Source organism: Rattus rattus, chromosome 3 (assembly GCF_011064425.1).
Source record: "Rattus rattus isolate New Zealand chromosome 3, Rrattus_CSIRO_v1, whole genome shotgun sequence".
Lineage (NCBI taxonomy): Eukaryota > Metazoa > Chordata > Mammalia > Rodentia > Muridae > Rattus > Rattus rattus.
The window spans coordinates 78,320,945-78,344,579 of record NC_046156.1 but is presented as its reverse complement, the minus strand read 5'-3'; the positions used below and the strand labels follow the sequence as shown (position 1 = coordinate 78,344,579).

The 23,635-nt window shown below is 38.3% G+C and overlaps 2 protein-coding genes across 3 annotated transcripts in view; one reads left to right on the top strand and one right to left on the bottom strand.

Annotated features, from left to right (window-relative positions):
* Pdcd10 (programmed cell death 10) overlaps window positions 1-5,712 on the bottom strand; it is a 42,078-nt gene extending 36,366 nt beyond the window's left edge. The window contains exon 1 of the mRNA XM_032898238.1: window positions 5,585-5,712. The gene's annotated coding sequence lies outside the window, so the exon portion shown is untranslated. The remainder of the gene's footprint in view (window positions 1-5,584) is intronic.
* Window positions 5,713-6,375: 663 nt separating this feature from the next.
* Window positions 6,376-23,635, top strand: part of Serpini1 (serpin family I member 1) — an 82,654-nt gene continuing 65,394 nt past the window's right edge. Inside the window, exon 1 of one of the 2 annotated variants that reach the window (XM_032898236.1) lies at window positions 6,376-6,504. The gene's annotated coding sequence lies outside the window, so the exon portion shown is untranslated. The remainder of the gene's footprint in view (window positions 6,505-23,635) is intronic. The other variant, XM_032898235.1, reaches the window with a different exon arrangement.

Below are 23,635 nucleotides of genomic sequence, written 5' to 3'. Positions count from 1 at the left end.
CACATTTCCTTTTTTCTCTACCTCCTGAAGTTTAAATTCCTTAAAAGATTTATCCATTTTTCTATTTCTAGTACCTGTCACAAAACTCCGCATAGTTTAAGTCAGCAATAGTGTTAGCCGAAGGTAGAGGGAAGTCAGTCGATCCAAGCCTTTGAAAATGAATGGAACTGCAGGAACAGTCACTAAGAACAAAAGAGTACTCCTGCATCCAGTAAGCCACACCTACTTTAAGAAAGCTAGTGCTCACCAATTTCCTTGTACACAAGTCCCAGACTAAGATTAGAAAATGGCCTGTCATTCACGTCAAACTCAGTCATAGATCATCAATTTGAGCAGCTCCCAGCACTAATTTTGAGCAAGAAATTATGATATATAGCACCAGGTTATAGATATGTTCCAATAGTATCTGAAGAGGAAATCAAACACTTAAATTACCAGTCTAAAAGAAAATCTATTTCACAGATGCAGAAAAACTGGATGTAACAAAAGTGGTTGTCATCTCTGCTGTGTGAACTTCCTAACAGACCTGAAGTTTAACTGTCTTATTAAATAACAGTAATTGTGCCCCAGTGACCTTGGCATTTGGAGGACAAATTCTCTGTAACTGCAACTCTAATGCTACAAGCAGGCCTTTAACCATGAGCACCATTTTACTGAAATGACTAAAAGCCTGGAATCTCTAGCGAGCTAGCCTGAACTAAACTGCTAATTCCAAGCAAATATGAGTTCTGTGATCATGAGCAAGTAACTTAAATCTCTCTATATCTTATCTTCTTTGTTTACAAATTGGGGATAATAGAACACTGACCTCCTAACCTATGGTGACTGTAAGAACTGTAGGTGGGCATGTGAAATGCTTGGCATATACAGTGGCTATCTACTAGATTTTAGCTCATTGCAAAGTAGACAATTTCACAAATAAAACACACTCAACTAATATGTAAACGAATCAATCAAGGAATCATTACAGTGGAATTTAGTCTTACTTGTGGTACACTTGTTCCCAAGGGACTGATTTTACTGAGGAAAGGGAGATTAATTTAATTAATTTCCAGTACTTATCCAATAATTCAGTGTAAATAAAAATAATAATAATTCAGTGATTACAAAAATCCTTGTACTTCTTTCATTCCTAAACTAATGCTGGATTCTAAGCAACTATAAAAGGAGATTAAATAAGTTCAAATCACTTTTGTGTATTTTAAAAAATGGCTTCCCATACTCCAAATGTAAAAATGGCCTTGAAAAATAAAACTAATATTGTGATGCCAGTCAAGATTGTGTTTTGTAACTTAAATAAAATTCCTATGTTTATATAAAGTTGAATTATGAAATTAACTTCAACTTCAGCAAATAAATTAATTTTAATTACCCTTATAGAAGTGCTTTCATTTTAATTTTTGTGAATGTGTATAAATATTCTAATGCCCAAATCTGAAACTCACAGTATTTGAAATGCACAAGGCAGATTGTGCTTGCCCATGTTATGTGTGATGTTGGTGCATAGTCCATCTTCTATATACTTCAGAGGAAAAACTTGCATACTGGCTAAAATTTCTTAGTAATAACAGCTAATATAATAACCCTAACATTCTATCAAAACATAAGTAATTGCTTGATTTCCTGCAAACTGCATTATTGTGAGGTAAATATTAAGTTTTTATTGAAGATTCAAATAATATTCAGACTACCTTTCAAACCCATGGTTAATAATAAACCTAAGCACATCATTGAAACTGAAAGCAATCAGAATATTCTAGTGGTAAATGAACTGGTAAACAGGTAGATGAGTAAAGGCTATATAACTCAGCTGTTACATGTATTTATTGTATTCGCATGGTACTGAGAAAAGTTACAGAATTTGTCTTCCAGACAAAATCTCGCCTATATCCTTAAAATTTTGTTTGTAAACTTAGAAACACTTTTAATCTTATAAGTGTCATATGTTCAAAGCAGTAAAATATTACCTTAAATCCCTCAATTATAATATTTTTTCAAGCCAGCATTTCTCTGTATAGCCCTCGCTGTCCTGGAACTTGCTCTGTACACCAGGCTGGCCTCAAACTCAGACATCTACTTGCTTTTGCCTCCACACGAAGTGCTAGGATTGAAGGCATGCACCACCACTGCCCTGCTTCAAATATAACTTAAAGGAAGTGAAAAATGTCTAAGTCCCTCTGAAATTAGAAAGTTAAGTTTCCCAAAATCATCTTCTCTCAAGGTTGTATTAAATCCAGGATAAAACCACAACTCCCCCATCCCCCTCCCAAAAAAAGCAAACCAAACCAACAAACAAAAAACAGAAACACAGGTGTCAGGTTTATATTCAAAGCTTTGCTCTAGTCCTTGTAAGACTTTAAAAACATCACTGTATTCTTTGGAGTCCAATGAGTAAATTTACTTCTAGTTTTGATGTTCTTAGCTATAAGGCAAGTGAAATAATTGTTTGAAGCTAAAATCTAAGGGAAGATAGAGTCTATTAAAAGCTTCTTCCATATCTGTATTTTGTTATAATCAATCTTACTTGCTTAAAAAAAAAAAACCAAAAAACGCAGTAACAAGGTTTCTAAATTGCTGAGTTACACAGAAATTCTGCTGTAAAAGAAAATACAACTCCCTTATATTTCCACAAAATTAATTATTTAGACTTTAGAGATCTTCAAGAAACAGTACCTTTCTACAATTTACATTAAACTCCTATCTGTCCTAAATTCCTCAACTGTAATTCCTTTGAAAAAACTCTACATCTTTCAACTGGCTTTAAGGAAGAAGATGCTTCATTCATTTCTGGATTTCTGCCTCTAGCACTGTGCTGGCACTGTGCTTGAATATATGCATTTATTCATTCACTCCGCAAATAGTTACTGAACACTCACTTTATGCAAATTAGTGTAAAAGGCAGGCTAAGGCATCATAACAAATGAGAAGGCCTTGCTCAAATAACTTTTAGTGAGATGTTAAAATACTGTTGAATCAGTATAGAAATAATAAGTTCCTACTGTGACAGTGTCAAGGTATTAACTCATAATATGTTGTAGAGTGGGAATCTACTCTGGTTAAGGGAAGGAAGGTTCAGAGAAAGGCAGGCTTTGAAGGGATTGACCATATTCGGAAAGGGAGAATGAAACTGGACAGGTGGAGAGTTGGACTTTGTAAAATGGTCCCCAAATTAGGAAGAAACTTGTAAGAGAAAAGCAAATAGCTGAGGATAAGTTTGGAAACATTCAGGAAATCGAGGAAAAATTGGTGGCATTAATCAGAATAAGAGGGCAATGACATCTGCAATGGCTAGTCTTTTTCTTACGTAAAATAATCAAAGTTTGGACACAATATTAAAGATCAATAGTCAAAATACCTGGATTAATTATAAGCTGATCTGTTACAGGTCTTATGACCCTGGGAAAGTCACCTAACCAATCCATAGCTTTTCCATTCCCTATAGTCACTTCAGTATTCTATCAACCAAGACTACAAAGATAAATGACTCAGACCCTGTTCTTACAGACTACTCTGAGAGAAAGATGGCTGTATAAGGAAGACCTCCAAAGACCCACAAAGGATCCTGTCGGAAAGTGGAGGCAAAGTTCCTTAAGAGAACCAATGTGGGCACTGCAGGTACAACAGCCAGCTCTGTGAGCACTAGCTGGAGATCGAAGGATTTTAAATAGAGCAGTAACACTGCTCAGCTCAGTACTACAACCATAGTGCTGAACACTACAGCATAATGGAACTCAGAGATACAGACACTTAGAGTAGGACTAAATCAAAGACAAAAACATTTTTTGTTGTTAAAAAAAGCCCTTCCATAACACATAGCTGCATGCCATTTAAAATTCATTTCATACCTTTCCCAGCAAACAGCAAATGTCTACACTGTCATTTATAAAATATATTCACATTCTTGCTTTACCAACATTGACTTATATATGGCCCACTCGAATTAATGCAGGCTTTTACTCTACTTCAAAACCAATTAACCCCAGATATCTCCCCTTTTGTTAGTAACTTTTTTCCTTACTATGAACTACTCTATGCATGGTATTACATTATTTTTGATTTTGCCTCATTTGATGGTACCACACCTCTCCATTTACTTTAAAAGGCCCCATAAACTAAGACCATTTTAACTGGAACAATAGACGAACAAAGGTTCTTCTGATCCCAGAAAGAGCTTTGCATTAAAAAAGACAAAAAAAAAAAAAAAATTAGTATTAATCATGGCAAGCACATTCAACATACAGCATATATATTTACAGTATATACTAGGTATTTATATTTTAATTTACATAGTAGGCCTGCATTACTTTTCATTCACTATAGAAACATCATTTTTATCATTTATTAACATTAAGTAAGAATGAATTAAAACTCACAAATGATGCCAAGATAAGAATATTTACAAGTGTATGTTTTTATTGTCTACACATGGAGTAAAGAAAATGAGGGAAAAATAAAAATCTCACACACAAAAAAATGGTCACTTCTAGTAATGAACATGTTATAATTTCTCCATGATTCTGCACTTAATTTTCACTTAAATTAATTTCTCGAAAATAACTCTTTGTGAAAGTTTCACCCGTAGTTTTCGAAAACGGTAAGATGATAGAAAGGAAAACGACTAATGACTATTCTCTTAACAACAACACTGAGCATATTCCTAAACATTTTCTATCCTTTAAGAATGGCGCATGGAAGTTGAGTGTTATCATTTAGTATACCCCAGGAAAAGGGGTAAATATCTAAGCTATAATGATCCTTCCTGTTGTGACAGAACATTGTAGAGAGGATGCTTTAGCAAAGCTTTCACTCTTCAACAAACCAACTCCCTGCACCTCACAACCCTTTCCGACAAACAGGCACACTACTTTGCAACTTCTTCTATCTGCTTCCAGTACTACCACCCAACTCCCCACTCTTTCTTTCTAAGCAGACAACTCTAGTTAGAAACTGGACTTTCGAAGGACTAGACTCAGATCTGTGTGACCTTGGGCACGTCATTTGTTTCTCCGGGTTTTCTCACTAGCATCCCAAAGTGAAAGTGCTTTGAGTGCACCTGAGAAGTATACATCCAACTGACGTATTAGAGTTAAGAGGCACAAACCTTTCTAGTTAAGAATCACCTCCTTAGAGAGGAAATTGGAACTGAGTAGGAACTGTCAACATTGGCTCTCCTCTTCCCTCAAAGGGCATAACCCCAGTCACACCGGGAGCCGACTCCCGAGCACCCACGGATCCCTCCAGGCCTAGCCCAGCTCTAGCCTCACCTGCCCCGGACCCCACCCCACCACATCCGCCCCCTCCGTCGGTGGAGATCCAGGAGGCCGACCTCACCCTTCCTTTCCACCCGCACCCACAGCGGACTTCCTGGAGGCGCCGGGCCGGGCTAGGCAAGCGGCATTTACAAACTAGCTTCACGCAGCTCGCATAGAGACCTCGCTGACGCCCAGAGGGCCCCGCTCCCCACCCGGCCGCCCCGCCGGCCAAAGCCCAGCCCTAGCACCTCCGCTTCGGCCCCCGCCTGACCCCGGGCCGCTCTGGCTGCCCGCGGAGCCGTGCGGACCCGAACCGAGAAACCTCGTCTTACCGGTAACTGAGGCACGGACTTCACTTCCCACCTTTGGAGCCCTCTTCAACTCCCGGATCAATTCACTCCGGCGACGCCGGAAGGACCCGAGAGGAACCAGGCGTTGTCCGGAATCCTGCCCAGCAGGAGTCGCGCAAGGGCCGATGGGGATTGGTAGTTCCTCCTTCCATTTCTGATAGCACTTTCTGTAATAGTAAGACTACATTTCCCAGAAGGACGTGCGAGAGCGCCTTAGGCGATAGGTGGGGACACTTCTAGCAAATAAGAAGAGAGTTCCCTGTCTTTGCGGGAGGAGGGGAGATGTGCCCAGAAACGGAGGGAGGGCGGGGCCGACTCTCACCTGCACCAGTCAGAATGTGAAGCCAGCCCACAACGCCACGCCCACCGGTGAGAGGTGCCCGCGGATGGGTGTAAGGAATTGGGCGGGGCACCAGAGGTAGCAAGTGAAGAGAGGCTGGGCTGGGTCCAAGGATAGGCGGGGAAGAAGCCTCTGGGGACTAGATGGGTGGGTGGGCTCCACCTAGTCCGAAGCGACAGTACGCCGCCCCCAGGACAACTCACTCCGGTGTTCACCGGGCCAGCCCGCTGAGAAAACTAAGTCGGACCTGAGGAAGGGCCAGGTGCGATGCCAAAGGGGAGAATGTTGGAGGTGGAGCGGCCGGAGAACCAGGAGCTAAGAGACTCAAACCCCTGTACCGCTCTGCGCCTAGGATGCGCAGACAGCAGAGGGAGGAGCCGCGGTCGGAGCCTCGGCCAATTAGAGGCGGGGAAGGCGGAGCTTGAATCTCAGAAGAAGCCTGGGCTCAGCCTGGTCTATAGTTTCCCTGGAGAGAGGCAAGAGCAGGATCCCGAGCGAACACATCCTGCCCAGCATCCTCTCCAGCATCCCAAGCCAAGCCGAGGTTGCAGGTGTGAGGGAGGTAAGCGTGGGCGCCACTTGCGGGCAACAGCACACCACCCGGGGAAGGCAGGCATCTGACAATAGGAACGCCAGGGCACAGGCGAAAGAGTGCTATGTTGACTTAGGATAGCGGTGCAAACCTTTTCATGGGAACGGTATACAATTATGGACTTTGGTGGGGAGAAAAAAGCAAAAGATAACTCCGCTTGGGGTTGTTAAGGGCGCGGTTAGGGATTTTGTTTTGAGTTGCACCATTAAAACTGGTCTGGGAGATCGCAAGATTGAAGAAAACCCTGCTAATTGAGTACCAGGTGGACGGTGTCACGCTAGATGCGTAGCTGGTAAAAAGCAAAAATGGCATTGATATAGAATCACTTCGGAACTGTTTCACTAGGAAAATAACTTTGTCCTCTTCAGTGCCTGCTGCTTGTGTTGGATTATCAGCTTGTCCTGCCTCGGACCTGTTATCCAAGGCGGTTTTATTGCAGGTTGTTGGGATTGCAAAAGATCTGGGTTAAAGAAGCAAATAATACGATAGGATGGGTTCGGGCTAAACCTATCCTAAGTATAACTTTTACCAGTAATAATGAGAAAATAAATTGAAACGGGTGGATATTTAGCTTTCCTTCCAGCTGGCGCTGGAATATTGAAACAAAGACCTGGATTTAGCCTACAACAGGAACATATGGTGTACTTCATCGCTGCTCCTTATTCTCCCATTTGTGTCCGGTAACATTTGTTCATCTTTTAAAAACAGGAGTACAGGGAAGCTGTGCGGAGGAGCTTTCCTCTGTTGAAGAGAGGATGTGTAAAATGATAACCTTTAATATGTTATAATGGGTTCTCAGTTTAGAGGTACATAGTACGCAAAATAATAGTTCATTCTCATTGCGTGTATACTCTTTTGAATGTTAGTGTAATACATATGGGTGGAATTATGCTGTAATACTTAGTGACGATAATAGTCAATCCTATCTCTCTGTAACTAATGCAGATTACAGCCTTTCGGTTTGGAAAAGTAGTAAAATTCTACGCGCTTAGTTCATTTTCTTCCTAAATAGTGTCCCAGATTATATGCCTGTTAATCGTAGTATCATATTGCAGCATGTTCTGCTCTGAAACGGCTTTGTTGTGACAGCAGACTATTCCATAGGGTGTCAGAATACTTTAGATTTTTTTAAAAAGGGTCAATAAGATCCAGAAATTACCTTCTTTTTTTTTTTCCTTTTGGCATGCTATTCTGGTTTACTTTAGGATTATGAATTTTGTTTTTGCAGTGCACACAAGATGCCTTTTTAAAACTGAAATGGCTCAAAGGTATTCTCTCCATTACTTAAGGTTCAGTCCTACTAAGTGCTGGCACTGATGAGAGATGCCCACCACTAAATTAATTCCTTCTCTCCCACGTTCTCACACACCAAAGAACTGGGTACACAGAGAAATCTTTAAAAAAAAAAAATAAACAAAACAAAGAAATATCTAGGCTTAGATTGACCAGATCATGTAAGTGTGGGAAAACGCTACAGAAACCACTAAACTTAGCAGCCAAGTAAGGATGGATGCTGCCTTTGGTACACTACTGGAGACCTATTAATCGGCATAGCCGTCTGGTTGATGTGCTCTCTAAACAATGCTTTTGGGAGAGAAAATGTGATCTGGTGGTTTAATAAACCTTGGAAAAGATTGTGCTTGCCCTTGTTATGTGTGATGTAGGTGCATAGTCCTGAGTCAGTCTTAGTTCTCAGGCTCTGTGCTGATTCATTTGGAAAGTGAATACCTGTTGTCTCTGGTTATTCCCTCCACAAAACAATAATAGTTAATTATGTGACTGGCAATGAAGTTCTTTCAGAGCCTTTATTAGAAGGGCCTTTTGAAAGAATTTTGGTGGAAATCAGTCAATAACAAAATAAATGGATAGAAAATAATTTCCATGAAAGCAGCTGAAATGAAGATTTTTTTTTTTAAATCTCATCTAACTACATAGATAGTAGGCTCTGAGATGTCCTAAGACTACAATTAAGAATGGACGAGATTTCAATTTTAAAATACCTAATATTCCCCTGTTTGTGAGATCAGATCTATTTAAGAATGTCAGTGGACTGGATTCTTGGGAATAAGAAGACTGCTTTTCTACATGAGAGCAATTTGTTAGTGTATCATGCTCGGACAGTTATTTTCACCATGAACTCTTCATCCAGTTGAATTGACATTCATATCAATTTCAAATAACCTGAGGTCTTTTCTTGGTTAGTGTTGGGAAAGGTCATTCAATTAATACAAAATATCAGCTATGATATGAAGCAGGTTATTATTTATCCTGCTGGTCTATCCAGCTGGGGCACACTGCTCAGGAGATGACACCCTTTTAGCTAAAAGACTTGGTTAATTTCAAATGGCATTATCTTTGGACCTCCCTTTAAATTTAAAATTCTGATTCTGAGACTATGGAGTGAAAGTAAATTTGACTGGAATGCATCTCTAGCAGGAGGTTTGGAGACTGTCCTTGACACAACAGAGAAAGCACTTACAGGTTCAACATCAAAAGGTTTGGGAGGGAATTGGAGACCAGGAAATAGATATATAAAACTACTTGAGAAACATAGCCTTGGCATCAGAGAAAAGATACTTGATATTTTGTGTTAAATTCATGTAAAAGAGAGTACAGTCTTCCTTTTTCAACCAGTAATTTCTACAGAACTATATCCTTAATGGAAACATGACTTTTTTTTTGCACTTGTGAGTCACTAAAGTCATTAATACATTAAATTTTAAACAGTTATAGGTTATAAACACAGAACAAATACACTAATGGTATTATTTGGAGAAAAATTTAAGGAAAGTGAAAACTAAAGTGATATTTATCCCCTTACTTAAACAGACAATCAGTTAAAACAACAACCAATTTATTTAAATTTATCAAAAATTTTTAAGGTTAAATTCTGGCTTGGAAATCTGGAGCAATTGTTTATTCAAATAAGGATTTGTTTTGCTTTTTTACTTTTGCAGCTAATATTTGGATAATTCTGTTTTTTTTTTTTATTTTCACAGGTTGTATAAATAATAGTTTTCATAAATGTAGAGCAGGATATTTTCATTGTCATGGTCAATACTAGGATTCAATGCTAAGCCCACAGGCAAGATAGACTAGTGCTCTACCATTGAACTATTAACTTACTAAACTTGGAATTGGGGATCTTCTCAGTCTTTTGTTTGGTTTTGTTTCTTAGGATGTTACTAATGACTTAGTTTGCTCTTGAAATTGTGATTTCCCTTCCTTAACTTCTCTAGGAGTTAGTTGAGTTTTTGGGCCCACACCCATACCTAGGCTTTTATCTTAGAACAGAGAGCATTAGGCTCTCTAGACCAGGTGCTTCTCTTTAATCTCCTGTTGATCTTGAGCAGATTCTATCAAGGTCAGTAGACAGAAGCTGCACTCTGACTACTGGCTAGTTAGAAATGTTGCCCAGTATTGTGATCTATACAGAGAGATATTTGTATTTCCATGTATAAGACAGTTGATCCTACCAAATGGTTACTGTATAAGTTACTTATTTTGACTTTGTTCTGATTAACTATTCAAAAGTACTTATTGAAACTAGATTTGATTCAGACTTTGTAGGCTGCAAGATTTTGTCTACAATTCCTAAATTCATTCCAGAGAAAGTGACTGCAGTTGTGGAGCATGGCACTGCCTGGACATGCCCCCAACATAGACATTTCCCAGCCAGGGAAGCCAGTGGCTCACCTCCATTTGCCATGAAGCCTCTGAGGAATATCTTTGCTAGTGTCTTCCTTCTAAAACCAAATTTCACTGTTTAAAGTCTGGATTTCTCCAGTTTCTGGTTATTTTTTCCTCCTCATCCCCCCAAAATAAGAAAGCGACCCTCCCTTATTATTTAAACATTTGTAGAATCGGGTGTTGGATTCTTTTTGTGTGTGTGTGTGTGTGTTGGATTCTTTTAACTTGGCATTTTACCAAAAAATTACTTTGACTTGTGTCAGAATTATATATTTAGTAAGACTTTTAGCTTTTAGTATTAGACACTCGGTAATGCTCATTAATTATAAACTGCTCTTTGATAATACAATTAATAACAGCAGCTATTTAGCTGGATCTGGTTTTATAGCCAATGTTTACTAACAACCCGATGGATATGTATTAGCTTGCAAGTGATAACTTATCCTCCTTATTTCTGTGATACTGACACGCCCAGCACTGTGCTTTGTATTGTTAGCTGAGTTCATAACTGCCTCACTCATCAGACAGTCAAGATCTTTAGGACTGATACTGAGTGTCATTGGTTTTTATAGGTATGTTAAGAGCCTTTTGAATAATCCATCTTTAGTAGTGATATTGTGTTTAGATTCTTGGCAAGGTATTATATTCATTTTAAGAATGAAGTTCAACTAGAAAATTTACTTTTCTTAAATGTCTGATTTAGTTTTAGATTCAGCCCACTGATTTGTCTGCACTGTTTTCAGAATAATCATTGCTGATGTTTTTTGGATTTCTGAATGAAGAGAGGAAATGTTTTCATTAATTTCAGCATAGTATATAACATAGTATATGCTTTAGTTCAGAATTCATTCATGGGATGCCATTTGAAGACAGTCCACTCGTTGCCTCTAGATTCTACTGTTTTAAAAATATTTTTAGCCATCTCTGGGCTGGTGGTCCTGGGTTCTATAAGAAAGCAGGCTCAGGAAACTATGAGGAACAATCCAGTTTAAAAAAAAAAAAAGTCTTTAGCTAATCTTCCCCAAATGCAGGTGTGTTTGTGTCTAAGAGTTTTGTTTTGTTTTGCTTTTTTTATCTTACCTATAGAAATACTTACTGAAAATTAGGCTTCATCATGACTAGACCTTAATCTTTAAAAAAGAACATTTGTCCTATTTTACCAAAATGGTCACATCAAGAAGGCCATAGCAAGACTAATTTAATCCGAGTAGCATTAATCTGAGATGTGTTTGTTACCTTGGAGTTGTCATGAAGAAGGGACAAGCTTTGAGACCTTGCTAAGATCTGGCCTGTACCATTTGTCTATGGAAGCTTGGAAGGTATGTTAACTCAATTACCATTTGAGCCCCTTTCTGGTGTAGCCTAGGAAGAGGGTCCTTAGTGCTCCTCTCTTGGCTTGTACTAATGTGGTAAGGAAGAAACAGAATTGACTCTGGCTTATTAATAACTTGTTTTTAAAAGTGTATTTGTCTTTCTCAGACATATCCCAACTCAGAGTTACCTATCAGGCTAAGAGGTCAGTGAGCATCTCTCAGCTGTCACCATTTCTCTCCGAGCATCTTGTTTCTACTATTGTTTTTCTGTTCTGAAATGAGAAGAGATCACTGGAAAACTTCATACTTTTCTCTACTTGACCTTAGAAGCATAAGAAATGACTGATACGTTTCTGTATTTCTTTTGTCCTCTATTTTAAGATAGCATTTCATGTTCTCGAGGATGTCCTAGTACTCAGTGTGTGTCCAAAGATTACCTTAAACCGTGGTCCTCCTGCCTCTAACTCTCAAGTGCTGGATTTATAAGCATGGGCCAGCACACAGCTGTCCTTTGTTTGATAATCTAAACTTTGTTAGGTTATAGGTATTTTAACTCTGTTTGGATTGAAGAAGTACTTTGTTTTATTTTATTTTTCCATCTCTTAGTAGGATGCTATTATGAAATATTATGTGAGGTATTATGCTATTATGAATTATAACATTTGCCACTCACTTGAATTAAGTTAGCTATTGAAGCATGTAATTATTGTCCTCCTCACACAGCAGTTGAAAAGCTTTGAAGAAAACAATGTATATGTCATATATTCAGCCTTCTGGTTAAGAAGCCACTATTTACCTATATAGAATCTTTAGTTGCTTACATTTTTTAAATTATTTATCTGTAAAGCAGTTCAAATCATACACGATAAGCCCTTTGCCAAGTACTACCACACCAAAGTTGTAGGAAATATTCTTGCAGCTGCATAACAGTGTTGTCTTTTTTGTTTCAGATAACTTAGGAAACTTAAAAGGGTATGTTTTACACAGAAGGTGCATAAATAAAATCTGTCAGAAGAGGCATTTGCTTTAATTTCCTGTATTAAACTTTCTGTGTTCCCGTAAAGAATTAGAGCAACTGAACTGGTTCTGCTGCTAACCCTCATGAACTAGGTTGGGCCTCTGGGACTCATGTGGTAAGAGAGAGAACTGACTCCTGAAAGCTGCCCTCTGATCTGTATACACTTTCATGGCGCTCATGTATGTACACCACACCCACCCACCTACATACATGCATAAACACATGCATGCATGCTTATGTATAGGGGTTAATAAGGCATAACTTTTGGAGACAGGTCTCAGTAGCTCAAGCTGCTGTGTAACTTGCTACATAGCCAGAGCTGACCTTGAGCAGTCCCTCCTCTTCCTCCTCTTCCTCTCTCTTCCTCCTCCTGTTCCTGCTTCTTCTACTGCTTCTCCTCCTGTTCTCCCTCCTTTTCCTTCGCCTCTCCTCGGTGCTGGGATTCTAGGCCTATTCCATCAGGGAACATGTTCCACAAAACATTATTCTTATTCTGCAAAATATAAAAGCAGATTAGATGATTGAGAGATGGAGAAATACTGCCAAGCAGTAGTGGCTGCTGCACATGTTTGATCCCAGCCATGGGGAGGCAGACAAGTGGATCTGAGTTCAAGACCAGCCAGATCTACAGAGAGAGTTCCAAGACAGCCAGGACTATACAGATAAACCCTGTCTCAAAAGAACCAGAACAATTAAAAATAAATAAATGAATACAGAAATTTTAACAACTTCATCAGTTGGAGTCTGTCATCGATGTGGCTGCTATCTGTCATCTGTGATACAGTAAGACTCAAGAGGGGTGGGACTTGTGTCACTTTGAGCTGTTACTTAGGCCCTCTTTTATTCAAGTAGATCAGTTATTTAGGGCAGAGGACATGTTGGGTATATTATTTAAAAGTAAAGTGCATTTAAATTAACAATGACAAAGTCACATTTGGGCTAGGGAAATGGTTTAGTGGGGAAAGGGCTTACTGTGCAAGTTTGAGGACTGCATTTTATATCCCCAGAACACACGTCATGCTGAAAGATTTACAGATCTACAGTCTCAGGGCTCCTCCTGCAAGATTGGAGGTAGAGGCAGAGGAATACCCACTAAGAGTTCCCAGGCTAGCCCTCCTGCAGTACAGTGCAAGGTACAAGGATAAGATTCATGGCTTAAATAAGCCAAAGTTATTTTTATATCTTTCCAATGACTTCCACACACTGGCACACAGGCACTGTCTGGTTCCTGCCCTCTCCCACCATGCCACCACCACCGCTATATACATCCATATAAAAGAAGGAAAATCAGTTAATAGGCATGTTAACCAATTATTTCGCTAGGATGGGTGGCCATGCATTTAATCCCAACACTCAGGAGGCAGAGACAAGCAGATCTCTGTGATACGGAGACTATTCTGGTTCACATAATGAGTTCCAAAACATCCAGAGCTGCATTCTGAAACCTTGTCTCCTAAACAAACAAACAAACAAACAAACAAACATCCACCAACTACATTCCCCATATGTTACCCCAAGTATTTAAAGAGTTTAAAAACAAATGTCTCAATTAGAAACGCTTTCAGCAGGAGGTTTTAGACAAAATGATACAAAACAATAGGATTTATGTACAGTTTTGTTTATTGTCTGTTTGTTTGAAGAGCAAGCAATCTAGAGGACAGTAGACTTTGCTTTTTCTGCAGAGGCTCAACAATGGCAAGTTTCTTAAACTTTTGCTGCAAGGCAAGAGTCCTTTTGCCCATCTGTGCAGACATCATGTTCCAGTACAGGGCTGAAAGAGTGAGGAACTTTAAACCAAGAAGTAAGAGCTTTCCTGAAGTCCTCCAGCATATATCCACTGTGTACACACTGGCTGGATAGTCTGTTGCTGCCTCAACATCAAAGGAAGATGGACCATCAGAGACTTCCGGTGTAGGCAGCAACGGGACAGCAGTTGGAAAATGACTTGGGGGTAACTAAGTAGTGTCAGCCAGCTGGTTATTAAAACCACATTAACTTTAAATTTTACTCTGATTCTTAGAAAATTGATGCTTTCCCCAACCTTGGTACGTTAGCAAACCTCCCCAAATCAACTTTTCATCTGAGTAATTAGTAAGGGTCAAGTCCCTGGGCAAAGAGACTGAGGGCATCTCTTTCCAGAAAGCCGAGAAGCCATCAATCTAATGCCTCTCCTGAAATTTTCACTGTGACATTTTCTGTAAAACTTGTTGATTATATATTATATATAATATAAGTGATATATATATAATATATATTATTGTATATTATAATCTGCCTCAATTCTGAAAATATTCAATAATCGGTATGGAGTGCATTCCATAATATGGGTCTGAAGGGCACAGTGATGCACACCCATAACCCCGGGATTTAGGAGGCTGAGCTAGAAGGGTTGTAAGTTTGAAGCCCATCCAGGCTTCACGGCAGGACATTAACACATCAAGTAAGGAAAGAAAGAAATCGTCATTAATATTGCTCATTTTAAGGAAGACCTGAAAGTTTTCTAAGCTGCCTGAGAAAAAAAAATATCAATTGTTCCTTGGAGGGAAACCCTATAAGGTTTGTCATCATAGATGATGATATTATCCATTTCTAAAATACAAAATGTTGCCAGCATCTATAGAGTGATTACTACCTGCAGGATGACTCATCTGTACAATGACACATCTTGGTCTTAACAGTTGTGATGAATTATTCTTTCCGATGGCAAAGCCTGAGAAGAATTCCAGAGTGAGGAATGACAATAAGTCTTATTGAAATTTTCACCTGCCTATAAAGACTTAATTTCCCTTATGTTACCAAACAATCTTGGCTATATCTTTGCTGTCTTTGTACTCCTGGTATCAACACTTTACCCCTTTTATTTATCTATCAGGTTCTCTTATGAGAGTGGTGTGTGTGTGTGTGTGTGTGTGTGTGTGTGTGTGTGTGTGTGTAGCATACAATAATCTTCTTTCAACATAGTTAACAGAAAAAAGACAACATGAGGCACATGCCCATGAAAATGACTATGTAAATTACAGCTTTAATATTATAATAGGATTTGAGAAACCTAAAAGCAAGAAGGAAGGTTGTAAAGAAAAACTTAAAATGTGTTACTTAATTGCAGGGAGTGACAAGCTACCCTTCTGGGCATATGATTTTCCTTTGTAAATAAAGTTTTATTAGAACACAGCTGTCCACACATTTGAATAATGCTTTCTTAACATCAGAGTTTAACAAGGGATGTTCTGCAAGCATAAGGTGTTTTATGTCTGGTCTTTTTTTTAACAAATCTGCTTTCCTATTAATATTATCAGCTGCATAGTTAGACGAAATGGATCTCACTTTTTTGTTCCATATATATTAACATATGATACCAGAGATTCTTCAATATGGTAATAAATGTCTTCCTCAACTTCTCTAAAGCTTAGTATATGATGTGTAACAAATCAGTCTGCTTACATTGACATAATACCTTGCTGCATATAGCACCAGTTAATTCTCATTAAATGTTCATATTCAATGTCAAAACTTACTGTGATTGATTATTTAGTGAACTGTGGCTTCAGTTCAAATGAAAATTCAAAGCTCTAAAATTGATTCCTTCTATGTCCAGGTAAAATGATGAGGAAACTAGAAATAGTATAATATCTGTAAGAAATTTAAAGAGCTGCATGAAGTATTGTATAGAAATAATAAGGGTTATTTAAGACTCTCAACCTGAGTATATGGAGTCGTTCAATACTTGGAAGATGGTTAAGGTTAAATAAGATATTATTTCAGGAAACCACAAGAATAAAAATTTAAAGGGTAAAAATGCTTCTTTCTTAGAAGCAAGAGAAAAATAGTATTTAAAAGAAATTATATTGATAACAGTATTACAAAAATAAAGGTTGGCATGAAATACTATAAGGCAGCAAATTAGATAACTTTAATGGGATAGACAAATAGCAAAAGGAGAAACCATGAAGACTAAGTTAGAACTAGAAAATCTGCAAACAGACTGAAAAAGCAAAGACATAGAAACAAACTATATTTAGAAATAACCTACGACAACCAAGTAGAATTAAATCAAGATTACCGTAATATAAAATCCAATCACAACAGCACAGTAAGGATGTATGGCCTGGGTCCATATTGAGGCTGCCTCCAGCAACAAGAGACAGGACAGTCATAAATGTCCATAATACTTTCATAATGATAATTGTTAGCAAATTAAGATGATAACTTCAACTTTTTTAATCTTATTTTACCTTATTATTAAAAAGCCTTTAAAATAAATTAAAACATACACCAAAATTAGCCAGGTCCAAATAGTGTACAACGTGATGAACTTGTATGCAGTTAGAATTGGCATTTTAAAAGGAAGCTGTGAAGCATCACATTAATTTTATGTACTTATCCATCACTAAAAGAAGAAAACCCCTTCCCATTGCTTGTATCCACCTTTCCCCGCATTCCCTTATATTTGCTTTTTTTCATATTATACTGTATATATAATGTACATTTGTTTACACATATATTATATTGACTAGACTCCACACATGAGTCAGAAGATGTCAAGTTTTTTTAAATCACAAATTTTTGTAAATTTTACTGCTAAAGTTATATAAATGATGAAGGACTAAATGTAGTTTCATAGTATCTGGTATGGAAAAGAATAGAGAACCTCTCTCAATTTTGTTACCTGTTTATTGTAGTGAAGTATCTGGAAAGATAGAAAATTTCTTGACTAGAAACAAATAATTTATATTGGCAGTTAAAATGAATTTTGTATACAGGAAACCCTAATGATCACACACACACACACACACACACACACACACACACACACACACACACACCTCCTAAAATAAACAAATGCAGGAATTTCAGGTAAAATAGTGGTATAAAATGAGGAGGAGTGGGGAGACTGCTAAGGGGATAATGTGCTTGATGCAGAAGCACTTGGACTGGTATTCCAGTACCAGAATTCACTTAAAACCTAGGGATGGGTAGTGGCTATTTAGAAATATAGCATTTGGCAGGGAGGTGGATCCCTAGGGTAAGTGGACACCTAAACTAGGTGGCATTGACTCCCTCTGTGGCTAGGTTCACAAGAGCCTTGTCACAGTAACTGAAGCAGAGAGTGAGTAATGAGGACACCCATTGTCAACTTTGGGATCCCACCTGCACACACATATAAATATATGTACATGTACATATATGTGTGTGTGTTCAACACACATGCCAAAAATATACTTTATATACTATGATCAAAATGTAAAACATTCATTCATTTATAAGAGAATAAATAGAATAAAAATACTTAGTAATATTTTGGGCACCAAAATCATCGGTTAATGTACAAACATCATTGAAAGTTAAAGCCTGGAAGACTGAAATTGTTAAGACGGTCATATTCTCCAAAATAGTCTTCATATTCAATGTATCATAATATCAGCTGCTGGCATTTGTTGTTTAGGTTTTGGTTTATTTGTTCTTTTTATTTCTTTGTTTGTAGAAATCGAGAGGTTGGTCTTGTAACTTAAGTTGCAGAGCTGAGAGATACCTTGGCAATTGCTAGCACTTGCTACTCTTACAGAAGGTCTGGTCTGGTTCCTTGCACCCACATTGGGCAGCCTACGTCTGTAGTTCCAGGTCTAACTGATCTGTCACCTCATGGCTGAGGGTTCTAGGAATTCACACATACTACAATGAAATAAAAATAAATATTTTTCTAAAAAGGTATATGTGGAAACTTGGAAGGAAGCCAGGCATATATGTATAACTACAATAAAATTTAGTGTACAGAAAAAAAGCCTAAACAGAGAAGTTCATTTGATCTTTAAGAATGATGGTAAGATGAGAAATGCATGCGCACACACACTAAACAACACACACAGAGACAGACAGACGGAAACAGAGATCTGGAAACACAGCTCTCAATGGGATGTCTCTGTCATATCCCTCCACTCAGAGATCAGGGAGCTTCCAGGAAGAGGAAGCAGACGGAGCGTAATCTATAGGAGATGTTGGACAGCAGGAAAACAGGGCCTTCTAAATTCTACTAAGCAAGACACACGAAGTCATGGGGACTGATGCAGGAAACAAGGTCTTCATTGATCCACATTAGTTCTTCTGCATATGTATTGTCTTTCCATTTATTGTCATGGCTTCAGAGTTTGTGTGCCTGTAAGCCTCTGATCTTGTGCCTTCTCTCAGGCTCTTTTCCTCCTGTTGGGTTGCCTTGTCTAACTTCTATGTGGTGGTTTTTATTTTATCTTACTATATTTATTTTGTTATCTTATCCCTTAGAAACTTGTCCTTTTTTAAAGAGAGAAGAGGGAGTGGATCTGGATGGGAGGGGAGGTGTGGAGAAACCAGGAGGAGTAGAGTGAGGGGAAACTAATCTATTTTCAATAAGTGGGAGGAGGTAACATCATTAGAAATTTGGGAAATTCAATCCCAAATCAAAATGAGAAGCTGATACCTATAGAATAGATGAAATTAAAAAGAGAGAGTAACAGGTTTGACAAACTTGAACTTTGTGTTCTGGCCTCTGAACATACTAGGCATTCACACATCCACTTTGGAAAACTCTTTGGCCATTCCTCAAAATGTTTACCATAAAATTAACCTCTGACCGCATCAATAACACTATGTTAGTATACTGGAGAGAATTTGGGAAACAAGTCTGCATAAAAGTTGATACATAGGCAAACTAAATGTATTTCTATATAGTCAAGTATTATTTGACCTAAGAATGAATGAATGGTTTGTAGATGCTGTAACATTAGTTACCATTAAACACAGGCCAAGCAAACTGCCAGCTGGCGTGGGTCAGTTTTTATATGGAATCTTTAAAATAGGCAAATCCATAAAAACACAAAGTAATTAATGGTAAAGATCAGAGGGCACAGAAATTGACTATTAGTCGAGTGTTTCTTTTCAGGTTAATAAAATGCCCTAAACGGGATAGTGATGGTTTCTTCATTTTATTTTTTAAGTCATTGAAGTGTATATTAAAAAGAGTTGTATGTATATATAAAATGGACAGTGGATGTGAAAGACATGCACATTTATGCACACACATATAAAGTACACATTTGCATGCACACAATATGGATATAGGTGTTAAACCTACCAAGGAAAAAAATCTAGGAAAATTTTCACGGAAAGGGTATTATTACAAATAGGACAAGGTGGCCAGGAAATGTTTGTCTCGAAGGTCAGGCAGAAAAGCCTTCTCTATTATTTTTAAAACAAATTTTGTTTTAAAGTTTCTTATAAATTGTATTGCAAAAAAAAAAGGAGAATTTTAAGGAAATATGGAAAGGCCAACATAAGGCAAATTATACAAAGTTGAATTAGAGAAACCTCAACAGGCAGATAAAAGTAATAATAAAGAAATCATTCATTCTTCTGACTTCAGAACACCAGACAAAAGGATTGAAGAAAGATTGAGACCTAGCCACACTTTAATGTTGGGGCTGTTCACTTGTTGTAATTTGGAATGACAGGACTGAGCTCAACTTCAAGCAGATCAGATAAAGAAAGTGGAAAAGCTCGTTACATTAATTACTCATCTTGCTGGTTTGACGAACTACCTGACAGAAGCAAAGTAAGAAAGGGAGAGTTTCTTCTGACTGGTGACTTGAAGGTAGAGTCCATCATGGTGGAGAAGACATGGCTGCAGGAGCTTGAGACAACTAGTGACATCACATGCGTGATCAGGAAGCAGACAGCAAGGAACGTTGGTCTCAATTCACTCTCTCCCTTTTACTTGTCCCAGCCATGGCATGGTTGTGATACTTAGTTTGAGTCTGCCCATAGTAAGCCAGTCTCAAAACTTTCACCAACGATGACAAATGAAATCCCAATGTGAGGGTATCTAACCATCATAATAACTTGTCATGTCCTCCACTACAGCAGGCCATGATAGAAGGAAATAATACAGTGTACACAGACTCTAGTGGAGTATGTTCATGATTCATAATCCTTTACTCAGTATAAAGGCACAGTACACACCAGTACACAGAAAATAGCAAAGGAATACTTTGTTGCCCAAGTAGTCACAAATTCAAGATAAAATAATAGGGAAAAAAAGATACAAATTTTTGCTGCTGTTTTGACATAAAGTTACTTAGGATCTTAAGAATATTTGTTATATGTGCAAACAAAACTACACTGCTACTTCCTGGCCTCTAATGAAATTAGAAACTAAATTTGATATCTCAAATAAGTAGTTGTTATGAAATAGGATATTTTTCTGGTAGAAAAATCCATAATAATGTGATAATTTCTTGGTTAGATATTTCAGATTATTTCAAAACAGGAGAAACTGTAAGAAAATATTAATTTTTTTAAAACTGCTCTCTCTCTCTCTCTCTCTCTCTCTCTCTCTCTCTCTCTCTCTCTCTCTCTGTGTGTGTGTGTGTGTGTGTGTGTGTGTGTGCGTGACATGTTTGCAAGTGTCTGCAGAGTCCAGTAGAAGGTATCAGAGCCACTTTAGCTAAAGTTACTAGCTGTTGTGAAACGCCCCATCATAGGAGCTAGAAACAGAACTTGGGTCTTCTACAAGAGCAGCAAACATTCTTAGCCACTGAGTCATGTCTATAGCCCCCATAAAAACTTTATTTTCTACCAGTGGTGGAGTCAGTAAGTGCTTTTTCACATTTGTAAAAGACACGCTGTTAAGATCAAAGCAGAACAGAAACAGAACGAAAAGCTTTAAAATAGGGTATCAGCATACCAGACAAATTATTCTAACCATACACAGTTGTAGTCCCTAAGTTTAAAGGTAAGATCTTCATTTTTAGTATGCACTATAATTGAATGTGAAATCCTGTTGTAGAAATATAAAAATAAAAAAGTTATAGTGCCTCTTACCCGCTAGGTCCGCACCACCGTGCCCCAAGATATCTGCTAGATATCTTGGCGGAAACACAGCCCAGCCGCACGCTTTCCTACACTCAAACCCTCACATAAAAGAACACACAACACAATAATCTTAGATCCAATTGGTAAGATATAATTGCCCACTTAAACATACAAAGCCCGGTACCATCCATCCCTTGAGAACATTAATAACAACCTGTAAATACACAGAGCAGAATCTTAACATCACCTGCCATCTTGTCCTGCCACGGTTTCTCTGCCTCTCCTCCCTCCTGTCTCTTCCTCTCCCTGTCTCCTCCTCTTCCTTCAAACTTATCTCCCACCCACCCTTCCTTCTCCTCCAATGACAGGCCTCCTTCTATCCTGTACCTGCCCCTCACCTGTACTTTACAAATTCAATGGGGAGGTGGTTCTGGTGAAGTCACCTGAGTTCTGAGTCCTTGACTAGGGAGCTGTCCTTGGGGCAGTGGAATTAGCATCAAAATACAGATAACTCCAGGGCAAACCACAACAAAATCCTTCTCTCTTGGCTTCTGGAGTGCTGTGATTACAGCCATACACAACTTTTTTTCTTCTTAAGAGACGAGTCCGGTATCCCAGGTTGGTCTGGTTGACTGAGGATGACCTTGATCTTCTTATCTTCCTGCATCTGGGTCCTGAGTGCTGGAATTTAAATAGTTGCCACCAGATCTTTTCTCTTCACCCCGGGGCTTCAGGTATAGTAGGCTAGTCCCCTACAGAATAAGCTACATTCTGTCACCCTATTGTACAGACTTAAAGAGACAAAATGAAATAAATATGTACTGGGTAAAGAAAAGAAATGGAAAGAAATAATATATAAATGTTCATTTGAAAATATAGGTAGCCATGTTTATGTCAGGCAAGGCAGAATTCAAGACAAAGGGGTTAAGTTTCATACAAAGAGTCATTTATAGTGGTGGCTATAGTTAAGATAAAAGAAATAAATGATAAAGTAGAAAAGGTAACAGTGGCCGCACTGTGGTGTCTAAAATAATGTAGATCCAAGCGAGATTTGGCATATGGATTCAGCACCTAGTGTCTTTAAATTGCTACTGGTTAGAAGTCAGTCCACAGGGAAGTGTGTCTGACTACTGAATCACAATGCCAGTTGGCCACCATCTCCACCATGCTCGGTTGCCTTACACTTAGCTGGTTTCTTGCCTGTGGCCTTTATTACCCAGGAGATAGGAAAAAATTAGCCCTGAGGAGTGAAGTTTACAACAATGGAAGTTGTGAATGAACAATAAGAACAACTGTAGAACAATTATATATGTCAAAGTGGTGAAGATGTCATATGTGCCAGTTGATCATTTTTCCATAAAAAAAAATGCTTATAAATTTAGATGAAGAAGGAGATAGTTCTGAAGCTGAAGCTCTGAAGCACGGAGATTTTTGTGTCTTGAAAGCACAGTTCATCTGCATTCACTTGGCTTCCTGTTACAAAACAATGCCACCTTGGACATTTTTATATCACTTGTTTTAAAATTCCCACTTGCTTTTTGATTAAAGATGTCACCTTTGATTAAAATACCCAGCTTCATTTCCTCTCATTGTGTTCGTGTGTATTCAGTACTGTAATTTACTCTGTTTGGAAATTTTCTCATTTTGATTTTGTATGCCTCCATGGCCACAAAGCATATTAAGACACCTGTGCTTTTCATGCTCAGAGTCATAAATCCAGCGAGCTAGCTGGCATGAATAATCCATCACTGAAAATCATCTATCATATGGAATGTGCCACAGTAATGGCTCTCCGTACCTAGACAGCATTTTTCTTAAAATACACTAGTCCCTTGCTAGGGCTATAGCTCAAAGGTAGAGAACATTCCCAATACGCACAAGGTCCAAGGTTCAATCCCCAGCATGGACATCAAAAAGTGCATTCAACATTTTAAATGTTTACCTCTTTCCTTCTCTTCAGCATAGCTATGTAACAAAATCCTGTAACAGGATCTTATCGATCAAATGGATAGGGAATTCCCACAGGAGAGTTTTCCCTGTGGCACAGGAAATAAGCTACCAACCACAGCCAACTTTCTCAAAGGAAAGGTCACCATATTCATCTGTTCATGCCTTCAGCCTGGTTCTGAAACAGCTTTTTTTTTTTAAAGCACAGTGCTTACATTTCTGTACATAAGCTACTTTATTTGTGTGTTTAGTGTTCAGACAAATAAACAATGATCCAGTAATAGAAACCAAG